The sequence below is a fragment of the Erinaceus europaeus genome, chromosome 4 (genome assembly GCF_950295315.1).
Source record: "Erinaceus europaeus chromosome 4, mEriEur2.1, whole genome shotgun sequence".
Classification (NCBI taxonomy): domain Eukaryota; kingdom Metazoa; phylum Chordata; class Mammalia; order Eulipotyphla; family Erinaceidae; genus Erinaceus; species Erinaceus europaeus.
Window position 1 is genome coordinate 140799960 of NC_080165.1, and position 16406 is coordinate 140816365.

Genomic DNA, 16406 nt, shown 5'->3' on the forward strand with positions numbered 1-16406 from the left:
TTCACCGCCTGTGAAGTGTCTCCAACCGGGATCGTCTGCAGGACTCCCGAGATTTTTTTAAAACATAGGAAAGTTACAGGGGTGGGTGGTGACACACCTGGTTGAACGCATGTATTACAATGTGCAAGGATGCGGGTTTGAGCCCCCGGTCCCCAAATGCAGGGGGAAAGCTTTACGAGTGGTGAAGCAGGGCTGCAGGTGTCTCTCTGACTCTCTCCCTGTCACCCCCTCCCACTTGATTTCTGGCTGTCTCTATCCAATAAATAAAGATAATTTTAAAAAATTTTTTAAAAACTTACAGGGTGCACCTGGTTAAGAGCACGTGTTACAATGTGCAAGGGCCCGGGTTCTAGCCCCTGGTTTGCACCTGAAGGGGGAAAGCTCTGCGAGTGGTAAAGCAATGCTACAGGTCTGTCTATTTACATATCTATCTATCTATCTCTCGCTTTCTCTTTAAAGATTTTTAAAATTTTTTATTGTCTTTATTTATTGGATAGAGACAGCCAGAAATCAAGAGGGAAAGGGGTGATAGAGAGGGAGAGTCAGAGAGACACCTGCAACCCTGCTTCACTACTCATGAAGCTTTTCCCCTACAGGTGGGGCCCGGGGCCTCGAACCTGGGTCTTTGTGCATTATAGTAGTGCGCTCAATCAGGTGCGCCACCACCTGGCCCCTTATTTATTTATTAATGAGAAAGACAGGAGAGAAAGAACTAGACATCACTCTGGTGGTACATGTGCTGCCAGGTATTGAACTTCGAACCTCATGCTTGAGAGTCCAATGCTTTATCCATTGAGCCACCTCCCAGATCACTCTCTCGCTCTCTCTGTGTGCGTCTCTATAAACACCTTCCCTCTCAATTTCAGGCTGTCTCTATAGAGGGAGGGGGGGAGAGATACCGAGAGAAATTTATGAGGCTGGGTGCTGACATGTGTTCCTGTCCCCAACCCCCACCTGCAGGTGGAAAGCTTTGCAAGTGATGAAGCAGTACTGCAGGCGTCTCTCCCCCTCCTTCCTTGATTTCTGGCTCTCTATCCAATACATAAAAATAATTTTAAAAATTTTAAAAAAGAAACAGAATTTTACAGTAGAGAGACAGGCACCAGGACACTGCTAGGCGCTAGTTTATGGTGTGGTGTGAGGGACTGAATCTTTTATTTTGAAGCCTCTGGCATGAAAGTCCTTTTGCATAACTATCAAAGGGGTTTATTTATTTATTTATTTATTTATTTCCTTTTGTTGCCCATGTTTTATTATTGTAGTTATTATTGATGTCATTGTTGTTGGATAGGACAGAGAGAAATAGAGAGAGGAGGGAGTTGGGTGGTAGCGCAGCAGGTTAAGTGCATGTGGCGCAAAAGACAGAGAGGGGGAGAGAAAGACAGACACCTGCAGACTTGCTTCACTGCTTGTGAATCGATTCCCCTGCAGGTGGGGAGCCGGGGGCTCAAACCGGGATCCTTACGTAGGTTCTTGAGCTTTGTGCCACCTGTGCTTAACCCATTGTGCTACCGCCCGACTCCCTACATAACTATTATGACACTGTCTCCTCCACCCAGATTGAGGTTTATTTTAGATTTTTTTTACTATCTTTATTTATTGGATAGAGACAGCCAGAAATCGAGAGGGAAAGGGGAGATAGAGAGGAAGAGATACAGAGAGACACCTGCAGCCCTGCTTCACCACTCAAAAAGCTTTCACCCTGCACGTGGGGACCGGGCCTCGATCCTGGGTCCTTGTGCACTGTAATATGTGCGCTCAACCAGGTGCACCACCAGCTGGCCCCGAGATTTTTTTTTTAATAGGGTAGGAGGGGTACAACTCCACACAATTCCCACCGCTCAATCTCCATATCCCACCCCTCCCCCGATAGCTTTCCCATTCTCTATCCCTCTGGGAGCATGGACCCAGGGTCATTGTGGGTTGCAGAAGGTAGAAGGTCTGGCTTCTGTAATTGCTTCCCCGCTGAACATGGGCGTTGACTGGTCGGTCCATACTCCCAGTCTGCCTCTCTCTTTCCCTAGTAGGGTGGGTCTCTGGGGAAGCTGAGCTCCAGGACACATTGGTGGGGTCTTCAATCCAGGGAAGTCTGGCCGGCATCCTGATGACACCTGGAACCTGGTGACTGAAAAGAGAGTTAACATACAAAGCCAAACAAATTGTTGAGCAATCATGGACCCAAAGCTTGGAAAAGTGGAGAGGAAGTATTAGGGAGGTACTCACTGCAAACTCTAGTATACTTCTGCTTTCTTACTTTGGTGCCATACTCCAAACTCAGTTATTTTCTGCTTTGCGTTTCTACTTCTTTTTTTTTTTACATGCATAACATTCCCCAGATTCCCATTTAACAATACAACCCCCACTATTTCATTCATCATTTTTCATGGATCTGTATTCTCCCCACCCACCCACCCACCCCAGAGTCTTTTACTTTGGTGTAATACTCCAATTCCATTTCAGGTTCGACTTGTGTTTTCTTTTCTAATCTTGTTTTTCAACTTCGGCCTGAGAGTGAGATCATCCCATATTCATCCTTCTGTTTCTGACTTATTTCACTCAACGTGATTTTTTTCAAGGTCCATCCAAGATCGGCTGAAAACGGTGAAGTCACCATTTTTTACAGCTGAGTAGTATTCCATTGTGTATATATACCACAACTTGCTCAGCCACTCATCTGTTGTTGGACACCTGGGTTGCTTCCAGGTTTTGGCTATTACAAATTGTGCTGCCAAGAACATATGTGTACACAGATCTTTTTGGATGGCTGTTTTGGGTTCCTTAGGATATATCCCCAGGAGGGGAATTGCAGGGTCATAGGGTAGGTCCATTTCTAGCCTTCTGAGAGTTCTCCAAACTGTTCTCCACAGAGGTTGGACCAATTGACATTCCCACCAGCAGTGCAGGAGGGTTCCTTTGACCCCACACCCTCTCCAGCATTTGCTACCCCACTTGGTCATGATGAACAATTTTTTTGATATACTGCTGTATCCGGTTGGCTAGAATTTTGTTCAATATTTTCGCATCTATGTTCATCAGAGATATTGGTCTGTAGTTTTCTTTTTTGGTTGTGTCTCTGTCTGCTTTTGGTATCAGGGTGATGTTGGCTTCATAGAAGCTGGCAGGGAGTATTCCAGTGTCTTCAATCTTCTGGAAGACTTTTAAAAGTAGAGGTATTAGTTCTTCTTTGAAGGTTTTGTAGAATTCATTTGTAAAACCATCTGGTCCAGGACTTTTATTTTTGGGCAGATTTTTGATAACTGTTTCAATTTCATTAGCTGTGATGGGCAGGTTCATGTTATCCACTTCCTCTTTACTTAGTTTTGGAAGTTGGTAGGTATCTAGGAAATCATTGATTTCTTCCAGGTTCTCTAGCTTGGTGGCATATAGTTGTTCATAGAAGTCTCGCATGATATGTTGAATTTCTGCAGTGTCTGTTGTGATATCTCCTCTTTCATTTACTATCCGATTTATTTGGGTCTTCTCCCTTTTTTGTTTTGTGAGTCTGGCTAAAGGTTTGTCGATTTTGTTTACTCTTTCGAAGAACCAACATTTACTTTCATTGATCTTTTGTATGGTTTTCCTATTCTCAATGTTATTGATTTCTGGCCTAACTTTAGTAATTTCTGTCCTTCTGGTTGCTTTAGGATTCCTTTGTTGTTCTTCTTCTAGGTCTTTAAGATGTGCAATCAGGCTGTTTATTTGTGCCTTTTCTTGTTTCCTAATGTGTGCTTGTATAGCTATGAACTTCCCTCTTAGGACTGCTTTAGCTGTGTCCCAAATATTTTGATAGCTTGTGTCTTCATTTTCATTGAACTCTCGAAACATTTTGATTTCTTCCTTGATTTCCTCTTTCACCCAGAAGTTGTTAAGAAGTGTACTGTTGAGCTTCCACATTTTGGCACTGTTACTAATCTTTTGTTGATTGTTAAGTGTTAGTTTAATTCCACTGTGGTCTGAGAAGATGCTTGGGATGATTTCAGTGCTCTTGAATAGGCTGATGCTGTCTTTGTGGCCTAACATATGGTCTATCCTTGAGAATGATCCATGTGGATTTGAGTAAAATGTGTATTCCAGTTTTTTGGGATGAATGACTCTGAAAATGTCCAATAGTTCTAGTTTATGTATCTCTTCATTTAGCTCCCTTATGTCTTTACTGATTTTCTTCCTGGATGATCTGTCAAGTTGAGAGAGTGGGGTGTTGAAGTCCCCTACTACGATTGTGTTACTGTTAATATATTGCTGTAGCTCTTTCAGTAGAAGTTTGATGTATTTAGATGGCTTCTCATTGGGTGCATAGATATTGATAATTGTTAAGTCCTCTTGATTGACTGATCCTCTGAGCATTAAGTAGTGTCCATTCCTATCTTTTTTAATCGTATCTATTTTAAAGTCTATCATGTCAGATATGAGAATAGCTGTTCCTGCCCTTTTTTGTGGGCCATTGGCTTGAATGATAGTTTTCCATCCTTTCACTTTAAGTCTGTGTTTGTCTTGTTGCGTTAGGTGAGTTTCCTGTAGATAACATATTGTTGGGTTGTGTTTTCTGATCCATCTTCCTACTCTGTGTCTTTTAATAGGTGAATTCAGGCCATTGACATTTATTGATATCAAAGATTGAAGATATTTTAAGATAATACAAGATATTTCTTGTAGAGTTTTAGAGTGTTTTGATATATGTTCTATTTGTGGTGGTCTGGTTGTTTATAGGAAACCTTTCAGAACTTCTTTCAAGGCAGGCTTGGTGATGGTTGCTTCCTTCAACTGTTGCTTGTCTGAGAAGGTTTTGATGCTTCCATCTAGTCTGAATGACAATCTAGCAGGATATAGTATTCTTGGCTGAAAGCCTTTCTCATTGAGCACTCGATAGATATCTTGCCATTCTCTTCTGGCCTGTAGTGTTTGTATGGAGAAGTCTGCTGCTCATCTTATGGGTTTTCCTTTGTAGGTGACTCTTTGTTTTTCTCTTGCAGCCTTGAGGATCCTTTCTTTATCCTTATTCCTTTCCAATCTAAGTATGACATGTCTTGGTGTCTTTAGGTCTGGGTTAATTCTGTTTGGGACCCTCTGGGCTTCTTGAATCTTTATGTCTTTGGTGTTGTCTAGACTAGAGAAATTTTCAGCTATTATGGCCTGGAGAATGCTTTCTTCCTCCCCTTCTCTTTCTTCCTCTGGTATGCCAATAATGCGTATATTGTTTCTTTTGAAGTCATCCCATAGGACTCTGTTGTTGTTTTCAGCATCTCTTAATCTCTTTTTGAAATCTCTTACTTCTTTTTTAGTTGTCTCTAATTCATCCTCAATCTTGCTAATTCTGTCTTCAGCCTCATTGATTCTATTCTCTCTGCCCTCTACTGCTTTCTGGAGTTCATCTATTTTGTTGCCCTGCTCTGATACTGTTTTAGCTTGTTCAGCTAGTTGCCTTCTTAGCTCAGCGATTTCAGCTTTCAGCTCTCTAATAACCATGAGATTATTAGAATTTTCTTCCATATTCTCATTTGTTGTTCCTGCATTTCTGATTACAATTTTTTCAAATTCTTTACTCACTCCTGTTATTATTTCCTTGGTTAATGTTTGGATGTTGAACTCGTTGTTTTGTGCTTCACCCTCTGGAGGACTTTTAGCTGGACTCTTGTCCTGGTTCGAGTCTCCAATATTTTTTCTTGTTGTTTTAACCATTTTATATAAGTTAACAGTTTTTTCAATCCCTGAGTTGGAGTTCAGTGGTGTAAAAGCCTTTTTTTTTTCCCCTGTAGGCTATGGGAGCCTGAGGGCTTTTAAACTATCAATAGGCTTCGTAGCTTAATCACTGACTCCTGACCAAGAGAGAAAGCAGGGTGTGGCAGAGATAATCCAGTGGTTATGCAAAGAGACTTTCACAGCCCCTCAGCTATGCCACCGAGGTATAGGTCTTCTCCTGAGTTTCCTGGTTAGATCTCTGTACCCTGGTGTCCCTCCCTGTTGCTGCTCCAGATTCTGAGGGTAGTAGCAATGGAGACTCAGAGTTGTACTTGGTGAGTCTCTGGGGAGTCCTTTCCTCCCTTCAGCTGTTCCCTTGTTGGTGGAGCAGACTGGAGGTGGTTTCTCCACTGACAAATTGTTAAACTGTTAGCAGTCACTTAATCTCTCCTTAGCCCCCTCTCTCCTCTCTGTCACCAGCCATGCGTGTTTGTACTCACGGGTGATTTACTGGGTTTCTGTGGTCATTCTAGTCCTGTCTTGTTTCGGTCCGGGTGGTCTCCTTTGGTATTCCTAGTTGATCCGGGAGAGGAGAGGAGAGGAGAGAAAGCGATCTGCTGCTCGTAGCTCCGCCTCTGGAAGTCGAATCCCCGAGATTTTTTTTTAATTAAAACTTTTATTATTGGGCCAGGCAGTGGCACACCCTGTTAACCACACATAGCATCATGCACAAGGACCCAGGTTTAAGTCCCTGATCCCCACCCGCAGTGGAACAGGGCTGCAAGTGTTTCTCTATCTCTCTCTCCCTCTCAATCTTCTCATCTCAAATTCTCCCTGTCCTGTCAGATTAAAAATAAAATAAAACTTTTAGTATATTTATTATCTTTATTTATTTGGTAGAGACAGAAATCAAGAGGGTAAGAGGAGATGGAGTGGAAGAGAGGCAGAAAGACACATGCAGCACTGCTTCACCACTTGCAAAGCTTTCCCCCTGCAGATGGGGGTTAGCGGCTCAAACCCAGGCCCTTGAGCACTGTCATAGGTGCGCTCAACCAGGTGTGCCACCACCCAGCCCCAAAGCTTTCATTATTTAACGTTAGAAACAATTACCAGATGTAAAGCACTTGATTGATTTGGTAAGATACTGGTCATAGGGTTCTTTACAGTTCTCTGGTTTCTTAATTAGTGTAGGGGCCACGGGGTAGCACACCCAGCTGGGTGCACATGTCACAGTTTATGAATTAATGAGAGAAGGCTGGGTGAGAGCACGCCTGGTTAAGTGCACATGTTATAATGCAAAAGGACCCAGGTTCAAGCCCCCAGTCCCCATAATAAGTAAATTAGTGCTGCAGGTGTTTCTCATTAAAATAAAATAAACATATTTTTTTTAAATAAAATAAATCTAAAAAAGAAGAGGCCCAGGTTTGAGCCCCTGGTCCCCACCTACAGGGGGAAAACATTGTGAGTGGTGAAGCAGTGCTGCAGGTGTCTCTCTCTCTGTATCTCTCCCTCTCTGTCTTTCCCTTCCCTCTTGATATCTGGCTGTCTACCCAATAAATAAAGATAATAAAAAATAAAAAGAAGAAGAGGAAAAAGAGGATGAGAAAGAAGAGGAAGAAAATATGACAACCTAGTACAAATTTTCACAGGTTGGGGTGGGATGGTGGTGCACCTGGTTAAGTGCAGATAGAATTAAGTGCAAGGACCCACACAACAATTCAGGTTTGAGTCCGGGGTCCCCACCTGCAAGGGGGATGTCTCACAAGAGGTGAAGCAGATCTTCAGGTGTCACTCTTTCTCTCTCCGTCTCTACTTCCCCCTCCTCTCTCAATTTCTCTCTGTCCTGTCAAATCAAATGGAAAACACGCACACACACACACACACACACATACACACACACACACACATCAGGAGCAGTGGATTCATAGTGCAGGTATTGATCCCCAGTGATAACCCTGGAGGAAAAAAAAAAAGAAATTCAAAGGGCTAGGGAGATGATGGCACAATGGTAGCTCAACAGTTACTTTGTTTATGTATTTATTTATTTTCCCTGTTGTTGCACTTGTTGTTTTATTGTTGTAGTTATTGTTGTTGTTACTGATGTCGTTGTTGGACAGGACAGAGAGAAATGGAGAGAGGAGGGGAAGACAGAGAGGGGGAGAGAAAGACAGACAGACACTTGCAGACCTGCTTTACCGTCTGTGAAGCGACTCCCCTGCAGGTGGGGAGCTGGGAGCTCGAACCAGGATCTTTACACTGGTCCTTCGGTTTCACACCACGTACACTTAACCTGCTGCACTACTCCCAACTCCCTGTTTGTTTTACAGAACACTGCTCAGCTCTGGTTTATGGTGGTGCAGGGGACTGAACCTGGTGCTATGGATCCTCAGACATGAAAGTCTAACCCCACCCATTTTTTATTTATTTTTTTTCCCTCCAGGGTTATCATTGGGGCTTCCTATAGGCACCAAGAATCCATTGCTCCTGGAGGCCATTTTCCCCCATTTTACTATATAGGACAGAGAGAAATTGAGAAAGGAGGGGAGCTAGAGAGAGAGAGAGAGATAAGACACCTGCAGACCTGCTTCACTGCACATGATACGACCCCCATGCTGGTGGGGAGCTGGGGATTTGAACTATGATTCTTTCATGGATCCTTGCACTATATACTATTTACACTTAACTTGGTGCACTACTGCCCAGCCCCTCCAGCCCCCATCGGCTTTCATACTTGAGAGTTGAAGGTTTTAGGTTTAACCCCTGGCACCTCCATAAGCCAGAACTGAGCAGTGCTCTAGTCTCTCTGCGAAAAAGCTTTAGCGCTGTGGTGCCTTTCCTTCTCCCCGCTGTCTCTCGATATCTGAAGTGACCCAGAGTAAATAAATAAGTCTTTCTTGAAACATTCGTTCACATTGTTGTAACCTTGAAGATGGGTCAGTGGGCAGAGTGGTCATGGACTTGGAAGCGTGAGGTTTTGAGTTCATTCCCTGGCACAGCAAATTCCAGAGTGATGTTCTGTTTTGTCTCAGTTTTCTCTTCATTCATAAATATTTTGTTTTAGTATGAATCACTTTTTTTAAAACCAGAACACTGTTTAGCTCTGGCTTAAGGTAATGAGAGGAATTGAACCTGGGACATGGGTTCTGTTGTTTTCGATGGGTTAGGTTGTTTTTGCCGGGCTGGCTTCACGGGCGGGTAACAGACGACCAGGGACTCATGGTTGAGCTGTAGGCAGTATCTCTTTATTTATGCAGGATGCAGCACAATCTAAGATGAGCTAAGCTAAACTCAAGGTACTGTAAAACTCACAATGCTGTCTTTATATATACTTGCCAAGCAGGGTGGAAACAGATGTGACATAGAGTGGGTGGAGAGAAAAGTGACTGGTGGAAATCAGAGTGTGACAAAGAGGGGGCAGAGCAGGCAAGAATCCTATCACTAAACCACAAATGCCCTGGAGGGAGGGTGGAACTTGTTAACAGTGGTTATGTAAATAGAATGAAGTGGTTATGTAAATAGTAAGCAGGGGGGATTTAAACCAAATGAAACAGAAAGGGTCTCATGCATACCAACAGGGTTCTGTAAGCATAAAAGTCTTCTTGCATAAGTACTATGCTTTCTCCCCAACCTTATTTATTTAGTTATATGAGAGAGAAAGAGAACCAGACCATGAGAGAAAAAAAAGGAGAAAATGGGGCGGGACAAGTGGCTAAGTGCATATGTTCTAATTTACAAGGATCCAGGTTCAAGCTCCCAGTCCCCTCCAGCAGGAGGGAAGCTTCACAAGTGGTGAAGCAGTATTGCAGGTGTCTCTCTGTCTCCCTCTTAATCTTCTCCTCTCCTCTCAGTTTCTGGCTGTCTCTATCTAATAAATAGAATAAAGATTTAAAAAAAAATTTTTTTTTTAAAAAGGAGAAAATCAGATCACTCTGGGACATATGTTATAGCTACAGAAATTGGAGAGAGGAAAAATAAACATCTCAAGCTCCCCAATTTCAGATTATACTACTTGTTGTTTTCGCCGGGCTGGCTTCATGGGCGGGTAACAGATGACCAGGGACTCATGGTTGAGCTGTACGCAGCATCTCTTTATTCATGCAGGATGCAGCGCAATCTATACCAAGCTAAGCTAAACTAAACTACTACAAACAATCTTGTCCTTATAAATATACTAGCCCAGTAGGGTGGGAACAGGATGCGATGCAGAGAGGGTGGAGAGAAAAGTGACTGGTGAAAATCAGGGTATGACAAGGAGAGGGGGCGGAGCAGGCAAGAATTCTACCACTGAACCACCAATGCCCTGGAGGGAGGGTGGTGCTTGTTAACAGAGGTTATGTAAATAGAATACAGTGTTATGTAAATAGAATGCAGGGGGGATTAAACCAAATGAAACAGAAGGGGTTTTTAGAAGCATACCAACAACTACGAAGCAATAGTAGTTAAAACAGTGTGGTACTAGGATAAAAAATAGACATTTGCACCAATAGAACAGAATCAAGAGCCCAGAAATAAACCCACATGTATACAACCACCTAATATAATGCAAAGAGACCCAAAGCACTCAATAGAGGAAAGAAGTTATTTTCAACAAATGGTGCTGGGAAAACTGAAAGGCCACATGTAGAACAATGGAACGAGATCACCATTTAATGCCATTCATGCAACAAAATTAGCTCAGATGTGTCAATGCCCAGGATAATAGACATAAAACTATAAAATACATAGAAAAAAAATCAGTAAAACACTGGAGGACATAAACATCAAGGGTATATTTGGAGGCTCAGCCCCCAAAGGCATGTAAAATGAAAACAAGATTAAATAAATGGGACTGTAAATTAAAAAGCTTCTTCTAAACATAGAAAGAAAACTACATGTGGGTATCCAGGCAACCCAGTAATTGGAGAAAATAGTTGCACATCATACATGTGATAAGCGATTGATATCAAACATCTATAGAAAACTAATACAGGGTGAAGGTAGATAGCATAATGGTTATACAAAGAGACTCTCCTGCCCGAAGCTCCAAAATCCCAGGTTCAATCCCCTGCACCACCATAAACCAGAGCTGAGCACTGCTCTGGTAAAAAAGAGAGAGAGTGTGGGCCGGGAGATGGTGCAGTGGATAAAGCATCGGACTCTCAAGCATGAGGTCTTGAGTTCAATCCCTGGCAGCACATGTACCAGAGTGATGTCTGGCTCTTTCTCTCTCCTCCTACGTTTCTCATTATTAAATAACTAAAATTTAAAAAAAGAAACAACAACACAACTTGGAGGAAAGAGATAATGCAAATGAAAAAAATTGTAAAGAGAGAGAAAGGAAGGGTGGAAGGAAGGAAGGAAGGAAGGGACATGTAGCATGTAAACCTCCCCCTTAGAGCAGCACCATGAGAAACTTACTCTCCTTATCTTTTCAATGGAGAATACCAAACATAAATCTGCATACTTTACTGAAGGCTTTACTGAGCCTCCCCTGATAGCCTAACTGACCTTCCCTCTCCTTCCCAGGGTCCTTTCTGTCTTCGCTGATCTGTTTCTGAAACCGTGAAATGAATGTCTATTTGCCTAGGTCTCTCCCAGTATCCAGGAGGTACACAATAAGCTTCTCTTTACTTTTTCTCTTATTAGCTCTCTAGAGCTTGTAGACATCAAACTTCCTTCCCCCTCTCCTCTGAAATAGGACATAAAACTTCCCTGTGAGAGGCAGCCTCTAGAGTCCTTGAGGAAAGGAGTCTTATCTCTGAAGACAGGGATGCTGAAAAGTATGTGAACCGATAGGTCTTGCTACATTCCCTACCCCACCCCCTTTACTAGGCTTTTTCTGTAGCCTTTAAAGTGTTGCATTTCCCTAGGACTTCCAGCTGCTGATCAAAGCTAGCATAAAAACTTCCCGGAGGGGAGGTCAGGTGGTTATGCAAGAAGCTTTTATGCCTGAGGCTCTGAAGTCCCAGGTTCTATCCCTGCACTACCGTAAACCAGGAATGAGCAGGGTTCTGGGGGAATAAAACAAACAGAAAAGAACTCTCTAGAATGCATCTCTCTCTCTCTTTTAAACCAGAGTGCTGCTCAGCTCTGATTCATGGCGGTGCTGGGGATTAAATCTGGAACCACAGAGGCTCAGGCATGAAAGACTTTTGCATAACCACTATGTATCTTCTCAAACTTGTTCCTATTTGTTTGTTTGTTTATTTATTTATTTACAGCATTGGAAATTAACTCAGGACCTTACACATGCATGGTACCATTAAACTATCTCCTAGGCCCAATTTCAAGGAATCTGAAGATTGGGTCAACTATGGAATGACTTTGAAAGGGTGACTAAGGAGGCCAGGCAGTAGTGCACCTGGTTAGGCACACACAGGTTCAAGCACCTGGTCCCTACCAGCAAGAGGAAAGCTTCATGAGTGTCGAAGCAGAGCTGCAGGTGTCTATCTATCTGTCTATCTATCTATCTCCATCTTTACCTCTTCCTCCCCTCTCAACTTCTCTGTCTCTATCCAATAATAAATAAATAAAAATATAATTTTTTAAATGGTGACTATGTGCCCAGATAGATACAGTCTTATTTCTTTACTTACTTATCATATTTTTCAACTAAAAATATGGTTTAGTGGTCCGGGAGATGGTGCAGTGGATAAGAAACTGGACTCTCAAACATGAGGTTCCAACTTCAATTCCTGGCAGCTCATATACCAGACTGATGTCTGGTTCTTTCTCCCTTTCCTCTGATCTTTCTTATTAGTAAATAAAGTCTTTAAAAAAAAAATCTTTAAAAGGGCAGGGATTATGCAAAGACAGTCTCATGCCTGAGGCTCCAAAGTCCCAGGTTTAATCCCCCATAGCACCATAAGCCAGAGCTGAGAAGTGCTCTGGTAAAAAAATATATGTATAAAAATAAAAAAAAAAAAAGTGGTCCATGAGGTTAAAGCCTTGGCATCTCAAACTCGAGGCGTAAATTCAGTACCCAGCAGCTCATGTGTCAAGAGCACTGGTGTTGACTCTCTCTCCCTCCCCACTCCTCTCCTTCTCTATGTTTATCTCTCTCTCTCTTTCTCTCTCTCCCATCTCTCTCATTAGTGAGGGGTGAAACAGGGCTGCAGGTGTCTCTCTGTCTCTTTCTCTCCCTGTCTCCCTTTCCCTCTATTTATCTCTATCTTTATCCAATAGTAAGTAATACAATTAAAAGAGAAAGAGGGAGAAAGAGAGGCATAAAGAAAGAAAGAGGGGGCCCGGCGGTAGTGCAGCAGGTTAAGTGCACGGGGCACAAAGCGCAAGGACCAACGAAAGGATCTCAGTTTGAGCCCCCAGCTCCCCACCTCCAGGGGGGTCACTTCACAAGCAGTGAAGCAGGTCTGCAGGTGTCTTTCTGTCTCTCCCTCTCTCTGTCTTCCTCTCCTCTTTCGATTTCTCTCTGTCCTATCCAACAACGACAGCAATAATGACAACAATAATAACAACAACAATAAACAAGAGCAACAAAAGGGGAAAAATGGCAAAAGAAGAGAAAAAAAAACATTAAAAAAGAAAAAGGGTGAAAGAGAGACACCAGCAGCACTGTTTCACTACTCATTAAGCTTCTCCCCATGCAGATGGGAACCTGGGGCATAAACCCCAGTCCTTGTGCACAGTGACAGGTGCACTCCAGCAGATGTGCCACTGCTTGAGCTCATTCACCCTTTAAAAAAAAAAAATTATTGGGAGTCGGGCTGTAGTGCAGCGGGCTAAGCACAGGTGGCACAAAGCACAAGGACCGGCATAAGGATCCCGGTTCAAACCCTGGCTCCCCACCTGCAGGGGAGTCGCTTCACAAGCGGTGAAGCAGGTCTGCAGGTGTCTATCTTTCTCTCCTCCTCTCTGTCTTCCCCTCCTCTCTCCATTTCTCTCTGTCCTATCCAACAATGACAACAACAATAATAACTACAACAATAAAACAACAAGGGCAACAAAAGGGAATAAATAAATAAAATAGATATTTTTTTAAAAAAGATCTTTAAAAAATAAAAAAAATGTAAAAAAAATTATTTATGGGTAGAGACAGAAATTGAGAAGGAAGAGGGAGATAGAAAGGGAGAGATAAGGGGGCCTGGGTAGTGGTGCACCTGGTTGAGCACACATGTTACAGTGCACAAGGACCCAGGTTTGAGCCCCCCAGTCCCCACCTACAGGGGGAAAACTTTGGGAATAGTGAAGCAGGGCTGCAGGCTTCTCACTCAGTCTTTCATACTCTACTCTCATAAACAAACAAACAAACAAACAAAGCCATTTTTCGAAGACCTAATTAGCAAGAAGTCAGGCATTGGCACACTTGCTGGAGTGCACATGTTACATACTCCAGGACCCACATTCACGTTCCCATCCCTATCTGTAGTGGGAACAACTTTGTGATCCTTTGAGCCGTGCAACAGGTATCTATCGTTTTCCCTCTCAATTCTTGTCTGTCTGAAAAAAAAGAAAAAATGTTGGGCCTTAAAGCCAGCCCCCCTGCTCTGCTTACATAATCATTGTTTGCCTGAAAGATCCCCACCACCACGTTATCCCCTCAGGGTATTGCTAATTCAGTTAAAACCATTGCAACAGTTGCTAAGGACACTTCCACCTTCCTAACATGCCTTTTGCCTCTCTCCACCCCCTTTCCTAGCCAATCCCATCCTGACTTGCCACTTCCAGAATTCTCCCATAAAAGCCTCTCCTGTAGAAGCTTTCACTCTCTTTGCTCTTTTCTCTTCTGCAACCTGACCCAGAGAAGGGCTGATGGGCATAGTGAAAGGTGGCCATTTTGCTAGCTCCACATGGCCTGAACCACTGTGCTCACACCCAATTCTGGGGTGTCTGTGTGAATAAAGATTTGGATTCCCGCTCTGCCACAAGTTCCTGGTCTCTTCTCTCTCCCCCACGATGCAACCCGACAAAAAAAGAAGAGAAAAAAGACATTATTAGCAAGAGGAGGATAGTTGTATGTTGGGAAGTTGGTCTGGGCTGGTCAGTACAGACTGTGAAGCAAGCTTCAGAAAGGGGATGGTTGTGGTCCGGGAGGTGGCACAGTGATAAAACTTTGGACTCTCAAGCATGAGGTCCCAAGTTCAATCCCTGGCAACACATGTGCCAGAGTGATGTCTGCTTCTTTCTCTCTCCTATCTTTTTCATAAATAAATAAAATCTTTAAAAAAAAAAAATAAGAAGAAAGGGGATGGTGGACCACCAAAGTAGCTCAGTTGAATAGTATATTTTTTGTGTGTCTTTTGTTTATTTGTTGCTTTTTAAGATTTTGTTTATTTATTAATGAGAAAGATAGGAGGAGAGAGAAAAAGAACCAGACATCACTCTGATACATGTGCTACCGAGGATTGAACTCAGGATCACATGCTTGAGAATCCAATGCTTTACTCACTGTGCCGCCTCCCGGGACCCTCTCTCCCCCGCCAACTGCCGTTTTTAAGTTTTATTTATTTATTTGATAGGACAGAGAGAATTTGAGAGGGAAGGGAGATAGAGATAGAAACAGAGAACTACCTGCAGCACTTCTCCACTACTCGGGAAGCTTTCCCCCTGCAGGTGGGGACAGGGGGCTTGAACCCGGGTCCTTGAGTATGGTAACATGTTAACATAATCAGGTGCAGCACTACCTGTCCCCCAGGTGAACTATCCTTCAGGCTCAGACCCCAGCCCCGATTTCTTTGCTGTCTTAGCCCTAGACTAAGTAGTAGGTCCCAATTTTAGGAGAAGGAAAAGGGAAGCATGAAAGTTTAGGTTATTTGATTACATATCGCAAGGGGTTGTTACCTTAAGCAAGTCTGGGGGCTGGTGAGACAAGTCTGTAATCTGCCCAAGAAGTGGAATTTCTGCCTCTGGCTGTTTGCTCTTTAGGTCATCCAGGTGAATGGAGGAGGATAATCATCCAATTAATAGTAATAACTGAGGATAATATGCTTTATTTACAGGGAACTGACTGTAAAAATTAATCCCATCCCACCTACAAAAGTCTCAGCAGCAACACTCCTGGATTATTGCTTGATTGAATATCCTGGCCAAGACAACTCTAACCTTACAGCAGGAGATGACATCATGATTCTCCCACTGGTGATCCATCTTTGTTTGGGATGAAAGGTCTGAAAAAGGCAAGGCTTTGAGAAGTCTTCAAGTATGGGCTAGCCTGGGAGGAATAAAATAAAAATGGCATCAAGTACTGAGAAGTGGAGCCCGGGAGGTGGTGCAGTGAGTAGGATGTTGAATTTGAGATCCCAAGTTCAACTCTTGCCATTCATTCCACAACACTCCTGTTCTCTTCCCCTCTTAGTCTTGTGTTAATAAATAGAATCTTGGGGGTAGATAGCATAATGATTATGCCAAGAGACTTCTATACCTGAGACTCCAATGTCCCAGGTTCAATTCCCCCACACCACCATTAGCCAGAGCTAGGCAATGCTCTGGTAAAAAAAATAATAATAAATAAATAAATAAAGGGAGTCGGGCGGTAGCGCAACGGGTTAAGCACAGGTGGCACAAAATGCAAGGACCAGCATAAGAATTCCGGTTCGAACCCCCAGCTCCCCACCTGCAGGGGAGTCACTTCACAGGCGGTGAAGCAGGTGTGCAGGTGTCTGTCTTTCTCTCCCCCTTTCTGTCTTCCCCCTCCTTTCTTCATTTCTGTCTGTCCTATCCAACATCGATGACATCAACAACAATAATAACTACAACAATAAAACAAGTAGGGCAACAAAAGGGAATAAATGCAA

The 16406-nt window shown here is 43.1% G+C and overlaps 1 long non-coding RNA gene across 1 annotated transcript in view; it reads left to right on the forward strand.

Moving 5' to 3' along the window:
• The window catches only part of LOC132538163 (uncharacterized), a 34601-nt gene extending 18748 nt beyond the window's left edge, over positions 1–15853 (forward strand). Inside the window, exon 3 of the long non-coding RNA XR_009549621.1 lies at positions 15612–15853. This is a non-coding gene — a long non-coding RNA (uncharacterized LOC132538163). The remainder of the gene's footprint in view (positions 1–15611) is intronic.
• Positions 15854–16406: the final 553 nt, after the last annotated feature.